Here is a 20,682-nt window from a genome sequence, read left to right as displayed (position 1 = left end):
TTAGCGAGGGTTCACTACTCATCCCGCTAGTTAGCAGGGGGTAAGGGGGCCTTTACTCACACACCTGTGACTGTGCTTCACTTTGCTTGGAGGTAGGACTTCAAGGGGGACAGGGTCGGCGGTCAAGTTTGTATAAATAGCTAAAGGTTTGTATCGTTGTGAAAAATACATATTACTTCCAAATTTGTTATTTGTTTCGTAACTGGAATACAAACATGCGCTATTTGTAGGGGTGACTGACCCATTAGGAGGATGGATGTCCCTGTCAATCTGGCTTTTTGGCTTTACCTGGGGTCTCCTTTTTATGAGTAGGTCAGTACCAAAAGCCTACGCAAGCTGCGTGTTGAGATATTAGCAGTGTGACTGTAAAAGTAAAAGTTATTCCGAGTCTTTGTAGGAAATAACCCAGTTGACCAAGACTTTCCCAATACCGCTTTGCTAGGGTATGGGGACAGTACTGACCCAATACTAGGTACAAAAGGGAGCATGGTTTACCTGCAATGGTTGAAGCCAGTTTGTGCAGAGAACCCAGGTTGCTGCTTTCCCCAAGAGAGGGGAAGATGAACATAAGAAAAAAGAGCCAGTCATTCCTTTTCATTCACGCAGACTGAAACCGGGTAACAGTGCCCTCAACCTTCTGCTACTTGTCCCATAAGGAGCTTGAGGTACTAAACTAGCTGTTGTGCAGCCACCACAGGACCGATAGAGAATGTATCAAGTCTCCTGTGAGTCACGTCTTGCAGGTAATAGGGTGTGAAAGTCGTTTAGTGCTTCCACACCCCAGCTTGTAGAACCTGCGCCACGGAGTAATTCTTTTTGAAGGCCAGGGACGTAGCTATGCCCAACATTGTGAGGATCAGGATTCAGAGCATGATTGATGGCTCTGCGAATCCACGCAGAGATGGTGTTTTAGGTGATCCTCCTCTTGTTCTTCCAGGTGCTGACGAAAAGTGAAGGCACTCAGGGGCAGACTGCTGCTGTTCTCTTAAGGTAGAGCCTTAAACTTCTAGCTGGGCAAAGTAACAGATGATTTGGGTCGTCTGTTACAGAAAGGAGACTCGTTATCGGGAAAGAGTTGAATCTAGGCTCCGACACCCCTGGATTTTGAGTCTTTGCAACAAACTCAGGGACAAAGCTGAACATTACCTCTCCCCGTCCCCTTGAATCAGAGATGTTGTATGATAGACAGAGCTGTTCACAGACTCGTTTGGCCGAAGCCAAGGCGAGCAGGAACACCGTCTTTCAAGTCAGGTGGCATTCTGTTGCCTGGCGTAATGGTTCGTAGGGAGGCCTCTTTAGAGACCGGAGAACTCAACCACATTCCAAGGGGTAGGTGTCACTTCCGACTGAGGACAGTTGAGTTTGTAACTCCGTATGAGTAAGGAAAGTTCTAGGGATGAGATGATGTGCATTCCTTTCAGTTTGAAGGCGAAGCTCAAGGCTGAGGGATAGCATTTCACTGACGAAACTGAAAGACGCACTTCCTCCCGCAAACACATGAAGAACTCCGATATTGCTGGAATAGTGGCATCAAGCGAAGAGATACCCCTTCCACGACACTAACCACAGAAGACGCTCCACTTTGCCTGATAGACTGCTGCCGATGACTTCCGCAGATATCCAGATATCCTTCTCGCAACTTGAGAAAATTCTCTCCCAGAGAGGATATGCTGGATAGTCTCCAGGCATGAAGTTGTAGCGAAGCTATGGCTTTGTGGTAGATGTAGACGTGTAGTTGTCTGAGTAGATCGTGTCAAGGAGGGAGTTATCTTGGAGGCTCTGTCAGGAGCTGCAGAAGGTCCAAGAACCATTCCGCATGATGCCATGGCGGAGCTATGAGAGTCATTGAGAGGTTGACCGATGTTCTGGCCTTGTTGAGTACCCCTCTCATCAGACAGAATGATAGAAAGGCATAAACACTGATGTTGTCCCACTGCTAGATGGGAAAAAGTACCTCCTAGTTTGTTGATGTAAACCACTACTGTGGTGTTGTCACTCATCACCACCATTGAGTGGCCTGCAACGAACTGATGGAACTCTTTAAAGGGCCAGAAAAACCGCCATCATCTCTAAGAGGTTTATGTGGAGGTACTTTTTGGACTCTAACCAAAGGCCTGAGGCCGTGTGGTGCAGTATGTGCCCCCCCCCCCCCCCCTTTTCACATGGGTCAGAAAACAGCAAGTCCGGAAGAGAACAAGAAGATCTACAGTGCTAGGCAGATTCTCAACAGTCACCCACCACTCAAGGTCCGTTCGTTCCGCTGGTCCCATGGGGATTGGAATGTCCAGGGAATCGAAAGTCTGATTCCAACTGGAATTCAGTCACCACTGGATGGATCGAATCCTGAGGCAGCTGTTGGGAACTAGACGGGCCAAGGATGATAGGTGTCAGAGGAGACACAGCCACTTCTGGGCTGGGAGTTTTTCTCGTCTGAGAAAAGGCCTTGAGACCTTCCTCAGCCTCCTTATCCTGTCGTCTGATGGGAAGGCTTTGTGGAGATTGGTGTAAAAAATCATTTCCAGATATACTGTACCAGTCTCCGAGTAAGAATCTGGGCAGACTTCTCGAGGTTTACCATGATTCCCAGTCGTCCAGATACCGGAGGAGACGGATGCCGATCCTGTGAGCCCAGGATAATACTAAGGCGAACACTCTGGTGAAAACTTGGGGTGCTGTGAAAAGACCGAAGCACAGTACCCTGAACTGGTATTTCCTGTTGTCTAGGCTGAATCTTAAGATACTTCCTTGAAGACAGGTGGATTGGGATCTAGAAGTATGCGTCCTTTAGGTCCAGTATGCACATGAAGTCCTGTGGTCTTACCGCATCCGTCTCCATGCTGAATGAAGTCTGTTTGACAACTTGTTCAGAGCTGAGATGTCAATGACTGATCTCCAGCCTCCAGACGCCTTTTTCACAAGAAAGAGTCGACTGAAGAAACCTGGGGAATCGTCAAGGACCTTCTACCTGTCCTAGCAGCTTTGCAGGCATCCCCTTACTCTAGGAAGTTTTCCTCCCCAGGAGGACTTTGAACCTTTCTTGTCTTTGGATGGAAAGGGCTTCTTCGACACCTCTTTCTTCGCTGCCCCCTTGCTTGTTGAGGCTTTGGGCTGGTTGAGCTGGTCTGTAGGGCCAGGATGTTATGGCCCTATGGAGAGAGAGTCCTGACGAGACTTCCTCTACCTCTCTACAGCTTGCTCGACGTCCCTAGGCTCGAACAAAGAAGAACCCTCTAAGAGGAGTTCCTGAGCCTTGGGATCTCGGCATTAGGGACTTGGTGATAGAAGCTCTCGGATACCGAGTCCCTGTGCTTGAGGATGGTGTTGACCCATAAGTTCGCGACTTGGTGGGCCAGGATTTCAATAGTCCGGGTACCTGAGAGGAGGAAGGTTTCCATCGCCTTCCTGGTACTTTCCTTGGAATAGTCCTCAGTCCGTACCAGGATTCCCAAGGATCCTAACCATAGATCCAGCCACGAAGTAGCCTGCATGGAATACTTCACAACCTTTTCCTGGTTAAGGATCTCCGACCCCGAGAACGTGACTCGGCAGCCGGAGAGTCTCTCTAGAAAGACCTCCTTTGTCAGTTCTTCCAGAGAATGATGAATAGGAAGAGCTGAACACATGAAAATGAGAGGAACTTGACGGATGAACTTGAACGAAGGGAGGAGGAAAACTCGGATAGCTGGGCGGCAATCTTATGTCGGGCACTCTACAGCCCTTGAAACCAGGGCAAAGATACACAGGACTTGATGGGAATTTGAGTGCCGAAGACACGGTCTAGACTCTAATGTGTCTTTGCCCTCCTGAGAAGCTATCTTTGGGTGGGAAAACCCATTGAGGGCCCTCATCAAAGTCAGAACCTGCCAAAAGGCCTACTCTGACTCCTGTTCTTCTAAAAGTGTGGGGCTGGGCAGCCAAGTCTCCATCATCCACCACCGGAACTCGTCTTGGGGAGCGTCGCAGTCGTCTCTAGGGTGGCTAGACTGCCCTGAGCCCCTCCGCGGGTCCGGAGGTCTTTGAAGAGGACTTAGGCATCGTCTTGTGTTCCTTAGACCCCTTACGAGGAAGAAGATATGTTTCCAGCATGGAAGGCCTGCATGGTCTGACTTCCTGGAAACCTCTGAAGACATGACACTACTGTCACGGAGCATGTCCTCCTCTAAAGGTGATAGGAGGAAGACTGGAAAAGGCTCCTCACATGACTCCCTTGGCAGTGGTGGCGAAGAGCCGAGAGAGCAGGAAGAAGGAGAACCAGAAAAGATCGACCTTGTCTTCGACGGCCTATCTGGAGTCAGCTTTACCCTTGACGAAGTATCTATCTCAGAAACTCCTCTTTTCCCCTTCAAGTGGGAGAAAGCCGTGGTTCCTTGTCATGCGTCTGCTGAAACCGAAGATCGCTGGAGGTTCTCAAAGGCTTACGAGGTGCAGGCTGAAAGAGCAGGTACAAAAGCCTACACAACTGCCCTCACGATAGCTCAGAACCAGGGCTGTCTGCTGATGCTGGCGCTGTCTGAAAGGTCCCCTGAAGGGAAGGGAGTTGAATGTTCCCTTTGAGGAGTCTTGTTCAGTACTGAAGATCTACGTGGGTCCGCCTTGGAGGCCGGTAGTTTGGGGATCTTGAATTCCCCTGGAATGCCCTTTCCCTCCTTCCCCGCCGGTCGCGCAATTATGCGTTTGCAGGAAGGGGAATGGGATGACGGTGACCTGTGAAGAGGAATTCTTCCCTTTCCTCAGAGAATGAATGAATAAATGATTTGAGGCTTTCTGGCATCCTGACATCGAAGGTCATTGACGCCGATATCATTTATCATTAATAAAGAATAAAAGAATATTAAATTAAAACTATACAAGCAAATATGTCATTATAAAAGTTACATAGCTTTCAGAAGGCCTGCCTCTGAGATAAATCTAAAAATGCCGCATGCATTGTACAGTACATCATATTCAAGAATTTTTGGCAAGGATGAACCTGCCATTCTCACCTCGAGCCTCAAACAGATATCTATTTCTTTCTGTGCTACAAGTGGGGCATTGAGTCAACAAATGCCTCACTGTCAAGGGTATCAAACAATCATCGCAACATGGTTGATGTTGGCTAGTCAGCAAAAACTCATGTGTTAACCAAGTGTGACCAATGCGGAGACAGCAAAGAGTAGCCTCCCACATTCGGACCATCCCGTTATACCTCCAAGGGGATATAACAATACTTATTTCTCACATCTTATTTTCAAGTAAATAAAATTCTTAATTGTAGGCAAAAAATCATTACTGGGAATGGGATACCTTCTTGGTAGCAACTCAGCTGCACCATTCTTTGCCAATGAATCTGCCTTCTCATTTCTAGACACACCTATATGTGCTGGAACAACAAAATTGAACTGTTATACCCTCCATGCCAATAATCAAAAGTTACTCTAAACTCTTTAAAACTAAAGGATTATTGAAATTAAAAACTTCTAAAGCTTGTAGGGCACTTCTTGCATCACTAAAAATGGTAAAATTTCCCTTGATTTTTAACGCTATTTTCTCAATAACGGTTAGTATGCCATATAGTTCGGCAGTAAATATAGAGGATGCTAGAGGAAGTGCACCTCTACAATTAAAAGCACTACTATATACTCCAAATCCAACGCCAGCATCAGATTTGGAGACATGAGTATATATAAAAGTAGATTCCCTATGTTCTTCAACGTGTTCCATAAAGAGCAACCTGGCTTCGTAGTCAGTCATGTTCTTTTTTATACCAATAAAATATTTACAAAAAGATATAACCAGTAATTTCCATGGAAGAGTTGATGATATCCTACATGGGAGCACTTTATTTCTACCTATATCTAAACTGTCTACTAATGTTTTTACCCAGAAACTGTAAGGTTGAGGAGATTTTGGGTGCAACTCAAAATATCTACAAAGCCTTACAAGATTTGCAGTCAGACAGGCTAAGGAATTAGGAAGTCTTTGCAACCTACACCAACACTGAACAATAGAAGACTTCCGGTAAAGTTCTAGTGGCAGTTCTCCAGCGTAAACAAGGATTCTTGGAATATTCAGTGTATCACTTTAGCCTGAGTTTTACAGTCTGCCCCCATGGTGTATGGGACAAAACTTTTAAGATTCAGAGCCTAGAGACATTTTACTTTTAAGGCTTTCAAGTGAGAAACCCATGTAAGACAACAATCAAAGACCAACCCTAGAAATCTAGCTTCACTTACACATGGATACATTGACCTTTGATGTATATATCCGGGTCTGGATGTACTCCACGAATACGACAAAAATGGACGACAGCAGTTTTGCTTATCAAAAACTTAAATCCATTCCTATCAGCCCACTGGATAATTTTGTCAATTGAGTATTGTAGCTTTCTCTAAACCATTACCATTCTAGCTCCAGCAAATGATATAGAGAGATCATCAAAAATAGTGTTGAGAAAATATCTTGGGGAATGACGGAGGATATCCCACTAAGGGCTAGTGCAAATGGGGTTACACTTAGCACACTACCCTGGGAACTCCTCCTTCCTGACATTTCCTCTCTAGTAGAACTTCCACTACTCTCACTTAAAAAACATCTACCGTATATACTCGTGTAACAGCCGATCTCAAGTATTGGGCGACCCTCAAATTTTATCATATATCTCGTGCATCATGCGAGTTACTTTTTGAGGAACTAAATTACAACAGACTAACATTTTTACTCCATTTATTTATTCCATCTTCTACTTCAATGGTTTAGAAAACTAGAAGATAAGGCTAAAAGTATCGTTAGTAACGTTATAATCATTGCGTTAACGCATACAGCCATAACAACAACCGAAAAAAAAGTTGTTTTGTTATGAACACTCAAATCAGATAGCAGCTGTTTTGTTTTCATATCTCTTGATTTTAATGCCTTTGCATAGCTGTTTGGTTTATTCAGTAGTCTTTTGGCATGTCCAACACTTATGTGTTCTACACTGGATTTGTTGAGGGCAGCTTTTTCTAACTTATAAAGCTCACAGCTCCTCTCAGTTCAAACAGCTGGCCTCAAGTGTACACTCTCCATGGTAAGATCAGAACAAATGCTACACATTTTGTCATTTTTGCAAACTTTAGCAGGGTGTCCAAATTTGAAGCAATTGGAACATTGCAGTGGCTTCTGTATAAAAGATCAAACTTTAATTCTATCATTTTCAATAATGATGTGGAAAGGCACATCGACATCCTTGAAAGCACGGATAATCATTGACGTCCCAGGAACCTTATGCACTTTCCTCTTCTGTAAATTCATACAGATCTTTACTGAAGACTACTCTCCTTCCGTAACTAAAATTTAGGTGGGGTCAGACATCTAATGTATTATCATCACTACTTGTCTTGAGGTTAGACAGTACTACCGATTGCGTGCATGATTTGGCACGGATGAGGAAGCTCTTTTTTTCCAAAGTGAGATATATCATCTGGTGAAATGATGTACCTTTTTTTAAATTAGTTTGCAAATTTCAAAATAATTCCCAATACTCCCTTTAGGCTCAATCACAAGCCACAAAATGGTGGTTTTGGCTTCCTCTGGAAAGGCATAGTTATATCAACATCTTTTTCAAACCAGTCAACAGGCCTATACACATCCAAATCGTTTGGTATCTTATCACAAAGGACACCCATGATAATTAAGTTATTCATTTTAATATTATTGATGTTACATTGTGCATTAAATGCTTTTTCATGACTATTATAAGATATCCATGAATGCTATTTTTCATTTTCCAGTTTCATTCTTATTACTTTTATCCTACCATAGCATTTAAATGCTTTATATAGTATCTATTGGAATTTGGGTAACACGAAGGATTCAAAGTTTCCCTGTGTTACCTGACTTACGTGGCTTTGAAACATTAATAGAGGGGGCCTTTTCAGTTCCTAGGTCGTCAACAGAATTTTCCTTAAATAAATCAGCAAAGGTTATCAATGGTGTCTGGGGTTCACCACCTGATCCAGGGGTATAGGGAACATTATGTTTACTCATTAATTTTTAAAGGTGGAGGGAAGAGGTAATAATGATAATGAAAAAAAAACAAAATAGAAAAAAATAAGTGCAAGGGAAATAAAATAACAATACTGCCTCAAAACCCAAAGAAGACCCCATTGACCTTTCAAGGAATTTGTCTCAAATCCCAAAGAAGACCCTATTAACATTTCAAGTTAATAATTTCTCCACCAATGACACCTGCAAGAGGTGCTTCCCTAATATCCACTCCCTAACCTACCACAAAGGGATGGTATCACTATAATTTGAGTGGCTCAAGTGTATGCCAAACCCGCTTGATGGGATTGCGAGCATTTCAAGAATGCAATCATCCCCACTTTAATCATAGTGACAGGCAAACCGGACTGAATACCGAGAGTCCTATCTCTAAGAAAATGGACAACCCCTTGAATCCGAAGGCCAAGTTTTTTCTTTCGAGAATAGCCCCCATGCCAGTATGGAAATACAGACACTCCTAGGTGTCCAAACATTATCGGGTAGTTGGCAAGACCACAACAGCTCCCACAATTGATTTTGAAAAAAATCCCAATCCCGGATATGATGTCCTCTAAAAGAAAATCTGGGCAGTGAAATGGCCAAGAGAATTTTGGCAGAGAGGTTGGAGACAGCTGATAAATATGAAGGAGAATGAAACAATTACAAGTAATAAAAATAGGATGAAAGAAATTTAGCCCAACAGAAAAAACATTCCACAGTTCGAGAGCCCTCTTGCCCGTCACCAAGCTCCATCATTATTATTATTATTATCATTACTTGCTAGGCTATAATCCTAATTGGAAAAGCATTGAGGAAAGGAAACTTAAGGAAAAATAAAATGTTTCAAGAAGAGTAACATTAAAATAAATATCTCCTATATAAACTATAAAAACTTTAACAAAATAGGAGGTAAAGAAATAAGATAGAATAGAGTGCCCGAGTGTACCCTCAAGCAAGAGAACTCCAACCCAAAACAGTGGAAGACCATGGTACAGAGGCTATGGCACTACCCAAGAATAGAGAACAATGGTTAGCTTTGGAAGTACCCTTCTCCTAGAAAAGCTGCTTACCATAGCTAAAGTCTCTCTTCTACCCTACCAAGAGGAAAGTGGCCAATGAACAATTACAGTGCAGTAGTTAACTCCTCGGATTTAGATATGCCATTCTGAAGCTCAATGACTTCATCAAAGCATTCACTCGTTAAGAGGGCCTTCCACAGAGAGAGGACCGATGATCTGGAGAGCTACCTGTGTCCTGGAGGCCTGCTGCTACTTCTTGGAAGTTGATTGAAGGTGGTGGCCACTGCCTCTTTTCTTTGGTTCATATCATTGAGCAACCCTGGGTTGCTGAAGCATCGGTGAATGCCTCCGCATTGCCGAGCGTCTATACGTTGGTCAGCGTTGCCTTGATGGAGAAGGTTGACGCAGCGGAGAGCGTCGGAGATTAGGAGAATGCTGTAAAATTGGAGAACGTTGACAAGCTGGCGAGGGCCGACGCATAGGCGAACACTGATGCGCAGGCAACGATTGACGCGTTGGAGGGCATTAGAGCAGCACCGAACGCTAATGCTTAGGTGAATGGTGACAGGGCGAACGCCAACGCTTAGGAGAGCGTTGACGAGCGCTTACTGCAGCAACCTCTGTAGGCATTTTACGAGACGTTGGGCGGTGGAAAGCAGGAACGTGCCCGGGCAAACACCATTCCGACGCGTTGCATTGCTTTGGGGAACAGTGGTGAAGTGTAGAGGCCCGGCACAATGGAAGGCGATGGTCAGTAGGCGAACGATGATCAAGGTCATCGTGATGAACATTTGATTGACGAGCAGTAGGATGTAGGGAACCCAGAGACTGAGCAGGAGACGGACAAGCAGGAGGTTGGCGAGTTGGTTAGCAGCTGGACGATGGTCAGTGTGCGTGTCTTTCAGAAGGGCGAACATCCACCAAAGGGGATTGCGAGGGATCCTTCGGCGGGGAGTACTGAACCGGAGAGCAATGATGAACAGGAGTCGGCAGAAGGTCCGAAGGCGGGCGCAGGTCAGGAACCAAGAGACGTCGGACGAGAAAGCTCCTCCTCCAAGGAGGGCTGCATGGACGAAGTTGATGAGCCACAGAGGCGTCGTTTCACCGATGGTGAAGGAGCACTTCTAAGGTGAAGAGGAAGGCAAGCACGATGACGACCCATGGAGGCCATTGGATCAGCGAACTGACTGTCAGCAGCAGCAGTAGTCTTTCGAAGAGGAGTCTCTATGAGTGAACTCTCTCAGGAGGGAGAAACACTCGCAGGAGAGACATGCCTGGAACTTTGCATCCCGCCCCCCAGATGGTCAGCAAGGGGGGGAAACGCAGTCTTCGGCAATGGTGCAAGATGCAGAAGAGGCAGGAACGGCAACTGGCAGGAACGGCAGCCGGCAGGAACAGCAGTCGGCAGGGCCGGTAACCCCAAGGACAGTCAAACCTGAAACGAGAAAGCGATATGGAACCACTGGGGGGGGGACAGGGACGACCGTTTCTTTAGGATCAAGGTTGCCCTGGGGTTAAGCAGCCTGCGCTACTGCTCAATGGTCCCCCGGAGGAGGCCACACGAACTGGAGCTTTGGAGGAAGGTCAGGAGGCAGAAGCAGCAGCTTTGGGTATCTTCTGCTTCAAAGCAACCCTCGAAGGAGGAGTCCCCCGCTTAGAATTCTTCTTATGCCGTCGCCCAAACCTTTCCTACTGGAAGGCAGACCACTTCCGACACTCGTTACACTCAATCATCACAACGTTGATCCCTGCAGACAGGGCACAGGTTGTGAGGATCCTGTCCTCATAAAGGTATCGCAGGTGCAGCCCTCAGGGCCAGGGCAGGTACGCACGGCCGCAGGAAGAAGTCAATACACATACAAACACTGAGAAGAAAAAGCATAAACAGATTAATGGCAGTCCAAAAATGCGAGGAGCCAGAGCGGCAACAACAGTTCTCCATCCGAGCCAAAAGCAAAGTGAAGCGCAGTCACAGGTGTGAGTGTGAAGGGGGGTAGTTAGTTAGCTAACCCCCTACCACCTCACTAACTAGCGGGATGGGTAGTTTACCCTCGCTAAATTTTCATGGCTCGTCCTTTCAGCTTCGCCAAAAGTAATACCCCAATAAATAGCGTAGGTTTGTATTCCAGTTACGGAACAAAAGTTTTTTCAAAGCTTTCTTTCTTCAAATAATTTGATGATAAAATTACTAATGCATCAAGAACTTGCAATAATTCACCCATTATTATTATAACATTTCTCCAAGAAATAGTGTCTGCAATTCATGAAATTTCAGTCAAATCAATCTCAAAAAAGAAAAAAAATCTAGTTTAGCTTACCGAGAGTTATCAAACCTATGTAATGCACGGTCGGTAAAAAATCATAATAGCCTTATTCGAGAGAAAGTAAGTTCCAAATGCTTAGCTACTTTTATAAAAAGCATAGTTTTTAATATAAAACTAACAAAAATTACACCAAATGAGTACCATATTTCTCCCATCCTAATAAAAAAAAATGTACGCATGGCATTTTCAAGTCAGAAAAACCTGACCAATCACTTGCAGCCAAGAGGCAATGCGTGACTGAAGGAAATTTAACATAGTAACTGGTAATGTAAAAGAAGGAATTTATAAGGGTCTGATTAATGTTGATTTCATTCTACAGAAACTCACCAATTTCAAGTAATCATTAAGTCCCCTAGATAGGAACATGTACGTGCAATAAATTTATTTGAAGTAAAAAGCAGAATATAGATTAAATGAATTCTTCTAAAAGCATTTTATATAGCAATAGCTGTAGGGATTCTTGATACATACGTGAGCTAGCTCAGTAATGATAAAAAGTCCAGATGACTGAAAACAATGGAGAGCAGGGAAGGTTGGGGGCTAGAATTGGATGACGACTAATCACTGTAATTATTTTGGACGTAAGAATTTTTCAACTTCAGAACTCACACCCAGAAGGCATCTTGTTCCTATGTAGGGGATTTACTTTAGCCTTGTTTTTGTCAGCGCTCCTCGGACAAACGAAGAAAATAAAACACAACTACTGTACAAGGCTAGCCAACTATGCATTTGGATAAGTCACGTAATTTCCTTTGATTGTTTTAATAACAGAAACCTCCTTCTCTATACAAATTTGAACCAGTCTAGTAAAGAAGCAGGCCAATGCCTTATCCACACAGTGGTTGAAGGCACAGAAGGTGAGGAACCAGATATTCAACTGCATATGTGTACATTCATAGCTGGTACAACCACTGTACCCCTAACTACAATCTCACGTTTACGCCGACCCTTCCAGCACAGAGTAGATTCATTTAAATTTCACCCTCACAAATGAGCCCAAAGTGATGCACACATTATAAGCAAGTAATATCAGTAAATCTATGCTAATAATACCTACCCTCATTAGGAAACTGAGCTGCAGTCTACTATGGTAGTAGGCCACTGTTTTATCAACACAGCTGCAAAAAGGGATAAAAGAAGAGGAACCTAAGTTGAGCCTACTGGTTGTAGACCCATTGGCAGTTGTCAATTTGAGCAATGTCATTTAGAACTGTACTTATTAGGGGATATTTTTGAGTGATACTATTTGAACTATATGGAGGGAGATAATTAACACAAAGGGAATTTACAACCTGACAGTTAGTTTAAACTGTGCTGATCATAGATGTAGTATTCTGATAGTAATTCCTCTGGCAATTGCTTGAGCTTTTACTCTAGCATCAGCAACGTTGACAGTGCCTCCGCTAGGAAAGCAAGAGCCTTATTGTCAGACTGACATCTGCCTGACCTGGTCAAAGCCCTTGACCCATGAAAGAGACCCAGGCCTGGTGTCTTCCAGTTGGAAACTGGTCACAGCTTCTCCCATTGCCAAAAATACTTTGAGGCATACTATGACAGTCTTCAATGGATGCGTGATAATCCCCACTGACTATTACACGAAACTTTTAAAACGTCAGCGACAGTATTCCTGTAAGTGTTACAGTAATCCATCACCTCTTCACGGTTTACCTATAGCTACTTCAGTACATCGCTGATATACAAATATTCTACATACCAATCTAATGTACATGGCAGACTCCCCTTTATATTGTGGGTTTCTGAGGGCCGATTAGTTTTATATTTTTTCAGATTTTAATTATTTTCAGTTAAAAACACTAGTAATTTGTGGGCTTAGAAATTTATAAAGTAAATTAAAGTAACGAATGAAAATACAGAAATTTGACTCTGTAGCAAGAACGCAATGTATACAATTTTCTTACCATGCTATTAAGAAGAAAATACTAGTGAGCCATGGGTAACACAAAAAATTGCGACGAAAAGAAGCAAAGAAATAAATAAACTACAAGAGAAGTAATGAAAAATTTAAATAAAATAAAGGACAGTAACAATATTAAAATAATCTTTCATATATAAATCATGAAAACTTTTAAAAAAATAGAGGAAGAAAAATAACATAGAATAGTGTCCAAGTGTACCCTCAAGCAAGAGAACTCTACCCTAAAACAGTGGAAGACCATGAGACAGCAGCTATGGCACTACCCAAGACTAGAAAACAATGGTTTGATTTTGGAGAGTCCTACTTACAAGAGCTGCTTACCATAGATAAAGAGTTTCTTCTACCCTTAGCAAGAGGAAAGTTGCCACTGAACAATTACATTGCAGTAATTAACCCGTTGAGTGAAGAAGAATTGTTTGGTAATCTGTTTTGTTAGGTGTATGAGGACTAAAGGGAAAGAATGTGGAAAGAATAAGCCAGACTATGCGGTGTCTGCGTAGACAAAGGAAAAATGAGCCGTAACCTGAGATAGGGATCCAATGTGGTACAGTCTGGCCAGACAAAGACCCAATAGAAATCCCTAGATGTAGTATCTCAACAGGTGGCTGGTACCTTGACCAACCTACTACCCAGAAATAGTTAGTAGAACGAAACAACCAGTCAGAATATGCTGATCAATATCTTGGCTGCTGATTGGCTGTCAGACCATAGGATCACTCAATTATCACACGCCGTCCAGCTCGCTTCTACACAAACATACACAATATTGCTCTGCATCTTTATCCGTGTTGTGTGGTGTCTTCTGGCTTTTCACAAAGATTGTAAATTGTTTTCAAGCCTTAAGATGTCAGTTTAAGTCTGCACCTTTTAAGGTTTCTGACAGTGAACCCAAACACTTGAGAAAGATGTATACTAAAGGAGATAAGAGGAAACTCCTTTATATATTCAAGGAAGGAAGAAGCAAAATAGATGTATGATGTCATTACGGCATCAACAAATACCGTTCGCTAAAACAAGAAGGAACAAAAGAATATCAGGACGACAGCAAATGTCACATTTAGCAAGACAGCAAAAACATTGGTAACTTCCACCAATAAGGCCACTGAAGGGATGGAGTTAATGTATCTTCAACGATGAGTGCTGTGATTGTATTTTTTCATTTCCACATATGTAAGGCTGTCTACAGTAAAAGTAGAAAGCTTAAAAAATACTTAAAGGTGTACAATAGGTTTATAAACGTTGGGAGGGTTTATAAGTTTAAATTTATAAAGATAAAATTTTATGAGAAATAAAAATAAAAATGAAAAAAATAGCATAAATTTCTATACTGTACTGTATCTATTTTGTGGTTTTTTAGCCATCATTGGGAATGTAACACCCACGAAAGGCAAGTGATCTGTATTCCTTGCAATTATGCATTATGCAAATTAAATGAGAATTATATACAGTATTGCCATTTTCAGAAAACTTTGTTCAGTACTGATTCTATCTTAACATATTCTTAAATACCATCACACGCACCACACAACACACTAAAGTAGGAGAGGATGCTTCTTTCACTTCAGGACAGAGTACACGGAGAAAATTAATAATGAAATTCTACGGGCAAGATACATCAACAAATAAAAATTCTGCAATACTATTGAAAATGATAACTTGTACAGCCTTCCTCCTAGTGAACAAAGTCATAATTGCTACTGAAGCCATAAAAGAGATAGAAGCATATAATGATGGGCTTGATGTAACCTACGATTATTTTGAGGTCAATTATATTGGTCAATCACTAGCAAATAACCAAATGTGACCATCAAAATTTTCAATGCACAGAGGAACACTCACAAAATTGCAGGCAAACACACCATACACAAATAATGCAGCCTAAGGCTGGCATGATGATTTTCAGTGCTCTATAACAAGTCGCCCAACAAAAGCTCCTCATACAAGCTTTACAAAGGTTGAAGTATTCGAGCGTAATGGCTGATGAACCTCCGGAAAAGTTAAGAAATGTAGAACAGGAAGGGAGAAGTACAGCAATTACTAGCTCTAAAGAAAATTGAACTATTATCTACCATCTATGAAACACTGCTTATAATACATTTCTGTAACAACTTTCTCATAATGTGTATTTAATAATTGAAAATATACTATATGTACTCTGATTTTAAAACGAGTCTATAGAATGTATCATCAGTTTAAAATTACAGTACATAGTTTTCCAATAAAAAATTGACAAATAAATATACACTACAGTATTTCATTAAATATATATTTTTCTCCCATCTTTGTTTCATTAAAAAAGTACAGTAGAGTAATACCCTGAGACAGACGGTAGCGGCTAACGGTGGTGTATGCGGAGGAGGAGGAGGGAGAGAGGACGGGGAGGAGAGAGACTTGACGGCAACACGTTCGGTACGCAACACTTTTGTAACACTACGTAATATAACCTTAACTTTAAATCTAACTTAAATGAAATTAGCAACTTTAAATTTAGCTTAAATTAAATTAGCAACTTTAAATTTAACTTAAATTAAATTAGCTTACTGTACACACACTTAAAAATAAAATGTTAATCTTACGTTACACTAAACTTGATTCTAATTTTGTTTTCATTTTCATTTTTTTTACTTTTCTTCTTTTTCCGGCTTGGCTCTTTTTGCCTCGCTTTCACCTTAACTCTTTGACGGCCTTTTGAAAAGGAACTATCTAAAGATGTTTGCTTTTGTCTCCCCCTTCAAAATATTGCGAAAATGACGCACGCTAGTGTCGTCACAAAAGGGTAACGCACGACCACTCGCCAACTTGCCTAGGTGCCTCTTTTCCCTAAAATTAGAAAACTCCTGCCACTTTGCTAACATGTCTTTCATTTCTGCCGTAGAAAGGCGGCCCTCGTCTTCCACTTCCTCCTGAATGTTGCATCTCCTGGAACTCTATCAATTCCTGTGTCGTGAGCTCTTCCTGATGCTCCTCGACAAGGTCGTTCACATCTGCCTCGTCTACCTCCAGCCCCATGGACTTTCCAGGAGACACGGGGTATCAGGTTCTATTGTATCGAACCCTTTAAAGTCCCTCTCAGCGATGGAAGCTGGCCACAATTTCTTCCATGCTGAATTAAGAGTTCTTCTTGTGACACCCCCCTTATGCATCGTCAATAATTTTTAAGCAATGGACGATATTGAAATGTTCCTTCAAAAATTCACGAAGGGTGAGATTGGTGTTGTCTGTGACATCGAAGCATTTCTTGAACAAATGCTTCGTGTACTGTTTTTTGAAGTTGGAATAACTTGTTGGTCCATGGGCTGGAGGAGTGGCGTGGTGTTGGGCGGGAGATAAAGGTCCTTGATGAACCGGAACTCATCAAGAATGTCCTCTTCGAGACTAGGAGGGTGACCAGGGGCATTGTCAAGGACCAGGAGACATTTCATTGGCAGGTTTTTCTCGGTCAAATATTTTTTGACTGCTGGACCAAAGTAATGCCGCGTAACCCAAGCCTTAGCATTAGCGCGCCACATCACTTGCAGTTTTTCTTTCAAGATCCTTTGGCTCTTGAAAACACGTGGGTTTTCTGAGTGGTATACTAGCAGTGGCTTGACCTTACAATCACCGCTGGCATTGGCACACAAGGCTAGAGTTAACCGGTCCTTCATGGGTTTATGGCCCGGTAGTCTCTTCTCCTCTGTCGTGATGAAAGTCCTCCTGGGCATCTTCTTCCAGAAAAGGCCAGTTTCATCACAGTTGAACACTTGTTAGGGAATGAAGCCATGTCGAACGATACCCGAGGCAAAGGTTGTGACGAAGTCCGCTGCGGCTTTCGAGTCGGAACTTGCTGCTTCCCCATGCCTCACAACCGAATGTATCTCTGTTTTTTTACAACATCCGACAAGCCACGACCGGCTTTCAAGGTTTCCGCTGGCGTCGAAGTCTCCCCTCTCTCAGCTGCTTGCTCCCCTCTCAAGTCATCATAGATTCTGCTGGCCTTTTCACATAGGATTGTCTCGGTCAGGCTATTTCCTGCCAACTGTTTCTCCTTTATCCATAATAAAAGAAGCCTCCCAATCTCGTTGTGAATATCACTGCGCAGCTTGGAAAGGATGGTTACGCCTTTGGAAGGCTTGGTGCTCTTTATAGCATCCTTCTACTTGAGGATGGTACATATTGTTGATGTACTCCTCTCATATTGGCGCGCTAGCTCAGTCACTCTTACGCCACTCTCATGTTTTTCGATTATTTCATGCTTTATCTCCATAGTCATCATACGCTTTTTCTTTTCACTACCCTTGTTTGCACTCGCTTGCTTTGGACCAATTGCTTATTCAATTAATTCTGCACTGATTAAAGCAAAAAAACACGTAAAAAAAGCAAACACTACGGCCGATGCTCGGAGATAACTTTACGCGACGGAGATCTGATGGGAAAGACCGAGCGATGCTGTTCTTGTGAGAAGCCTCTCGCACACTCGGCCATCTGGCGGCCGCATAGGGAACTACCTCGTAACTCAAATTTTTTCTTGTATCTCAGGACAAAAATTTGCTCAGAACTCGCCTCGTATCTCAAATTTCTCGTATGTTGAGAGACTCGTATCTCAAGGTATTACTGTACTTATATATTGCTAAAAATAGCTTTGGCTCTTGATACAATGCTGAGAAGTACCTATGCTAAATATTTTGCTCAATCTGTCCTTGCATAAATGACAGGCTAAGTGACCACTTCTACTTACTGTACATTGGTAGTATCATGTGCTGACACCTTATGCTCCCCTTTCAACTTGGGGCCCGTGGTAAAGTAACTCCTGAGCTACATATGTTTCACTTATAAGTGCCTCAGACATATCTACAGTATAGTGTTGTTAAATATGCATATAGCCATTATATGGTACAGTTAGCTTCATTAATTCCAGTACACACCACAGGAAGCTAAGAAAACATCTGACTGTTGTATGTTGTAGCAGGTAACGCTGTGTTTAGCAAAAGGTAAACTGTTGGTAATGCTGCCTTTAAAACAAAGTCACTGAGTTTGTAAACACCTGATCAAAAGCATTTTTATTTTTTCCACTAAGTGCTATATAAAAAAATTTTGTTATTTGCTTAACAGCACTTCATAAATTCAATAAAAAATTCCTTTGAGGACGTGTTTATTAGCTCAACAATTAAGTTTTACAAGCAGCGTTGCCAACAGTTTCTCTCTTGCTAAATACAGCATTACAGTACCTGCTACAGCGCTTCCTGTGAAGCGTACTGCAATCAATGAAGCCAACTGCACCACATAGACATTCAGGCTGCAGCTTAAGTGGTGTTGGCCTGCATAAAGACAATAAATATTTCCTTGCTCTAATCCCCCAGGAGGTTCTGACACACACACCCCAAGTGGTATAAAACTAAACAGGATTTTGGGGTTTAGTTTCTTTCATGCTCCTGATATGTTGCTATTTAGATACCATAAAAGAAGGTTGAGGCACCCACAAGATAGGACTTTGTGGCCTCAAGTTAATAGTCAGAGAGAGAAAGAGAACCACATCTAATTTTTGGTTTCAAAGCAGTGCTCTTGAGCCACCAAAAACTTATAGATTGCTTATCCAACAAAGCACAGCAGAGGCAGTGTCAAATCACAAAAAACTAATCTCCATAAACGTGCCATCTAGCTGTGCAAATATGTTGTGGTGCAGCAAAATGTGATAATCTAGCTAAAATTAGTGCATGGTGTAAATTATGGGGTATGAAGTTGAATCCTAACAAAACTCAAAGTATGATTGTAAGTAGGTCAAGGAGAGTGGCTCCTCAACATCCAGATCTCAGTATTGATAATGTTTCTTTAACTTTGTATGACTTTTAAAATTTTAGGTGTGATTCTCGACAGCAAATATACTTTTGAGAAACACATTAGGTCTGTGTCTTCTTCAATTGCACAAAAACTTGGCTTACTGAGAAAATCTTTCAGGATTTTTGGTGATCAATCTATTCTGAAGCAGTGTTTTAATTCTTTCATTCTACCTTGTTTTGAGTATTGTTCTCCTGTCTGGTCTTCAACTGCTGATTCTCATCTTAATTTGTTGGACAGAAACTTACGGTCTATTAAATTTCTTATTCCTGATCTAGATATCAATAATTGGCACTGTCGTTCAATTAGTTCATTATGCATGTTGCATAAGATTTTTCATAATTCTGACCATCCTTTACATTCAGATCTTCCTGCCCAATATATCTTTTTCGTAAAACTAAGCAGGCAGTTAATTCTAATAGCCAGGCCTTCTCCATAATGAGGCTCAATACTACACAGTATTCTAGAAGTTTTATTCCAGCTGTAACCAAGTTGTGGAATGATCTTCCTAATCGGGTAGTTGAATCAGTAGAACTTCAAAAGTTCAAAGTTGCAGCAAATATATTTATGTTGAACAAGCTGACATAAGTCTTTTTATAGTTTATATATGACACATCTGTTTTGACGTTATTAGTGTTTGTAGAATGATTTATTGTTATTTTGTTCTCATCATTTATTTATTTCCTTATTTCCTTTCCTCACCGGGCTATTTTTCCCTGTTGGAGCCCTTGGGCTTATAGCATCTTGCTTTTCCAACTGGGGTTGTAACTTAGCTAGTAGTAGTAGTAGTAGTAGTAGTAGTAGTAGTAGTAGTAGTAGTAGTAGTAGTAGTAGTAGTAGTAGTAGTAGTATAATAATAAATAATAATAATAATAATAATAATAATAATAATGAATAATAATAATTATTCCCCGGTTGCCCCCTAAAGAAGTCGCAATGAAGTGGCTAATACCCTAAGCTGGCATGATCAAGTCCTTCCTACCAAACAGCCCCTAGTTCCTGAATCTGTAGAAGGTTGTGGAGAACTACCCAAGTAAGCCCATTAGCCTACCTTCTAAACAATGGACTGTCAAACTAATGTTGTACAATTCTATACCAGGCAGCATTGGAGCAAGGGCAGCTTTGATATATATACCTTTCTACTATTCTCATTGGTGAACCAGTGATGGACAAGACCTAATGATTTCACATTGTCAAGACTTAAATGGTTCCAATACAGTCTCAGCAGGAGTGGTACCCAGCCTACCACCTCTCAGGGTGGACATTATGATAATTACTCTTTCATATTTGTCATTTACCTGCCATTTGTTGGTTTCTCTCATGACACTGAAATAATTCTGAGGAAATTGAATGGGCAAGTGGGTGAACAAGTGCAGTACTTTTCTTTATGACTACAGTATTATAGTAACTTACAGGATCCACCTTGACCAATAATATTGAATTTTGATGTTATATACAGCACAGTATTATAGAGAAAGCACAAAAATACACTCATGGAATTTTTGGTACCTGGAATTATGCAGTAAACTGGAAAAGTGATGTATAATATAAATACAGATTATAGAAAGTTTAATTACACTGAACATATATG

The 20,682-nt window shown here is 41.9% G+C and overlaps 1 protein-coding gene across 6 annotated transcripts in view; it reads right to left on the bottom strand.

Moving 5' to 3' along the window:
• LOC137646994 (uncharacterized) overlaps positions 1-20,682 on the bottom strand; it is a 175,330-nt gene that overhangs the window by 102,869 nt on the left and 51,779 nt on the right. The gene's annotated exons all lie outside the window — the stretch shown is intronic.

Source organism: Palaemon carinicauda, chromosome 9 (genome assembly GCF_036898095.1).
Source record: "Palaemon carinicauda isolate YSFRI2023 chromosome 9, ASM3689809v2, whole genome shotgun sequence".
Taxonomy (NCBI): domain Eukaryota; kingdom Metazoa; phylum Arthropoda; class Malacostraca; order Decapoda; family Palaemonidae; genus Palaemon; species Palaemon carinicauda.
Note: the sequence above shows the minus strand (reverse complement) of the source record. Positions and strands in the feature narration are given on the sequence as shown.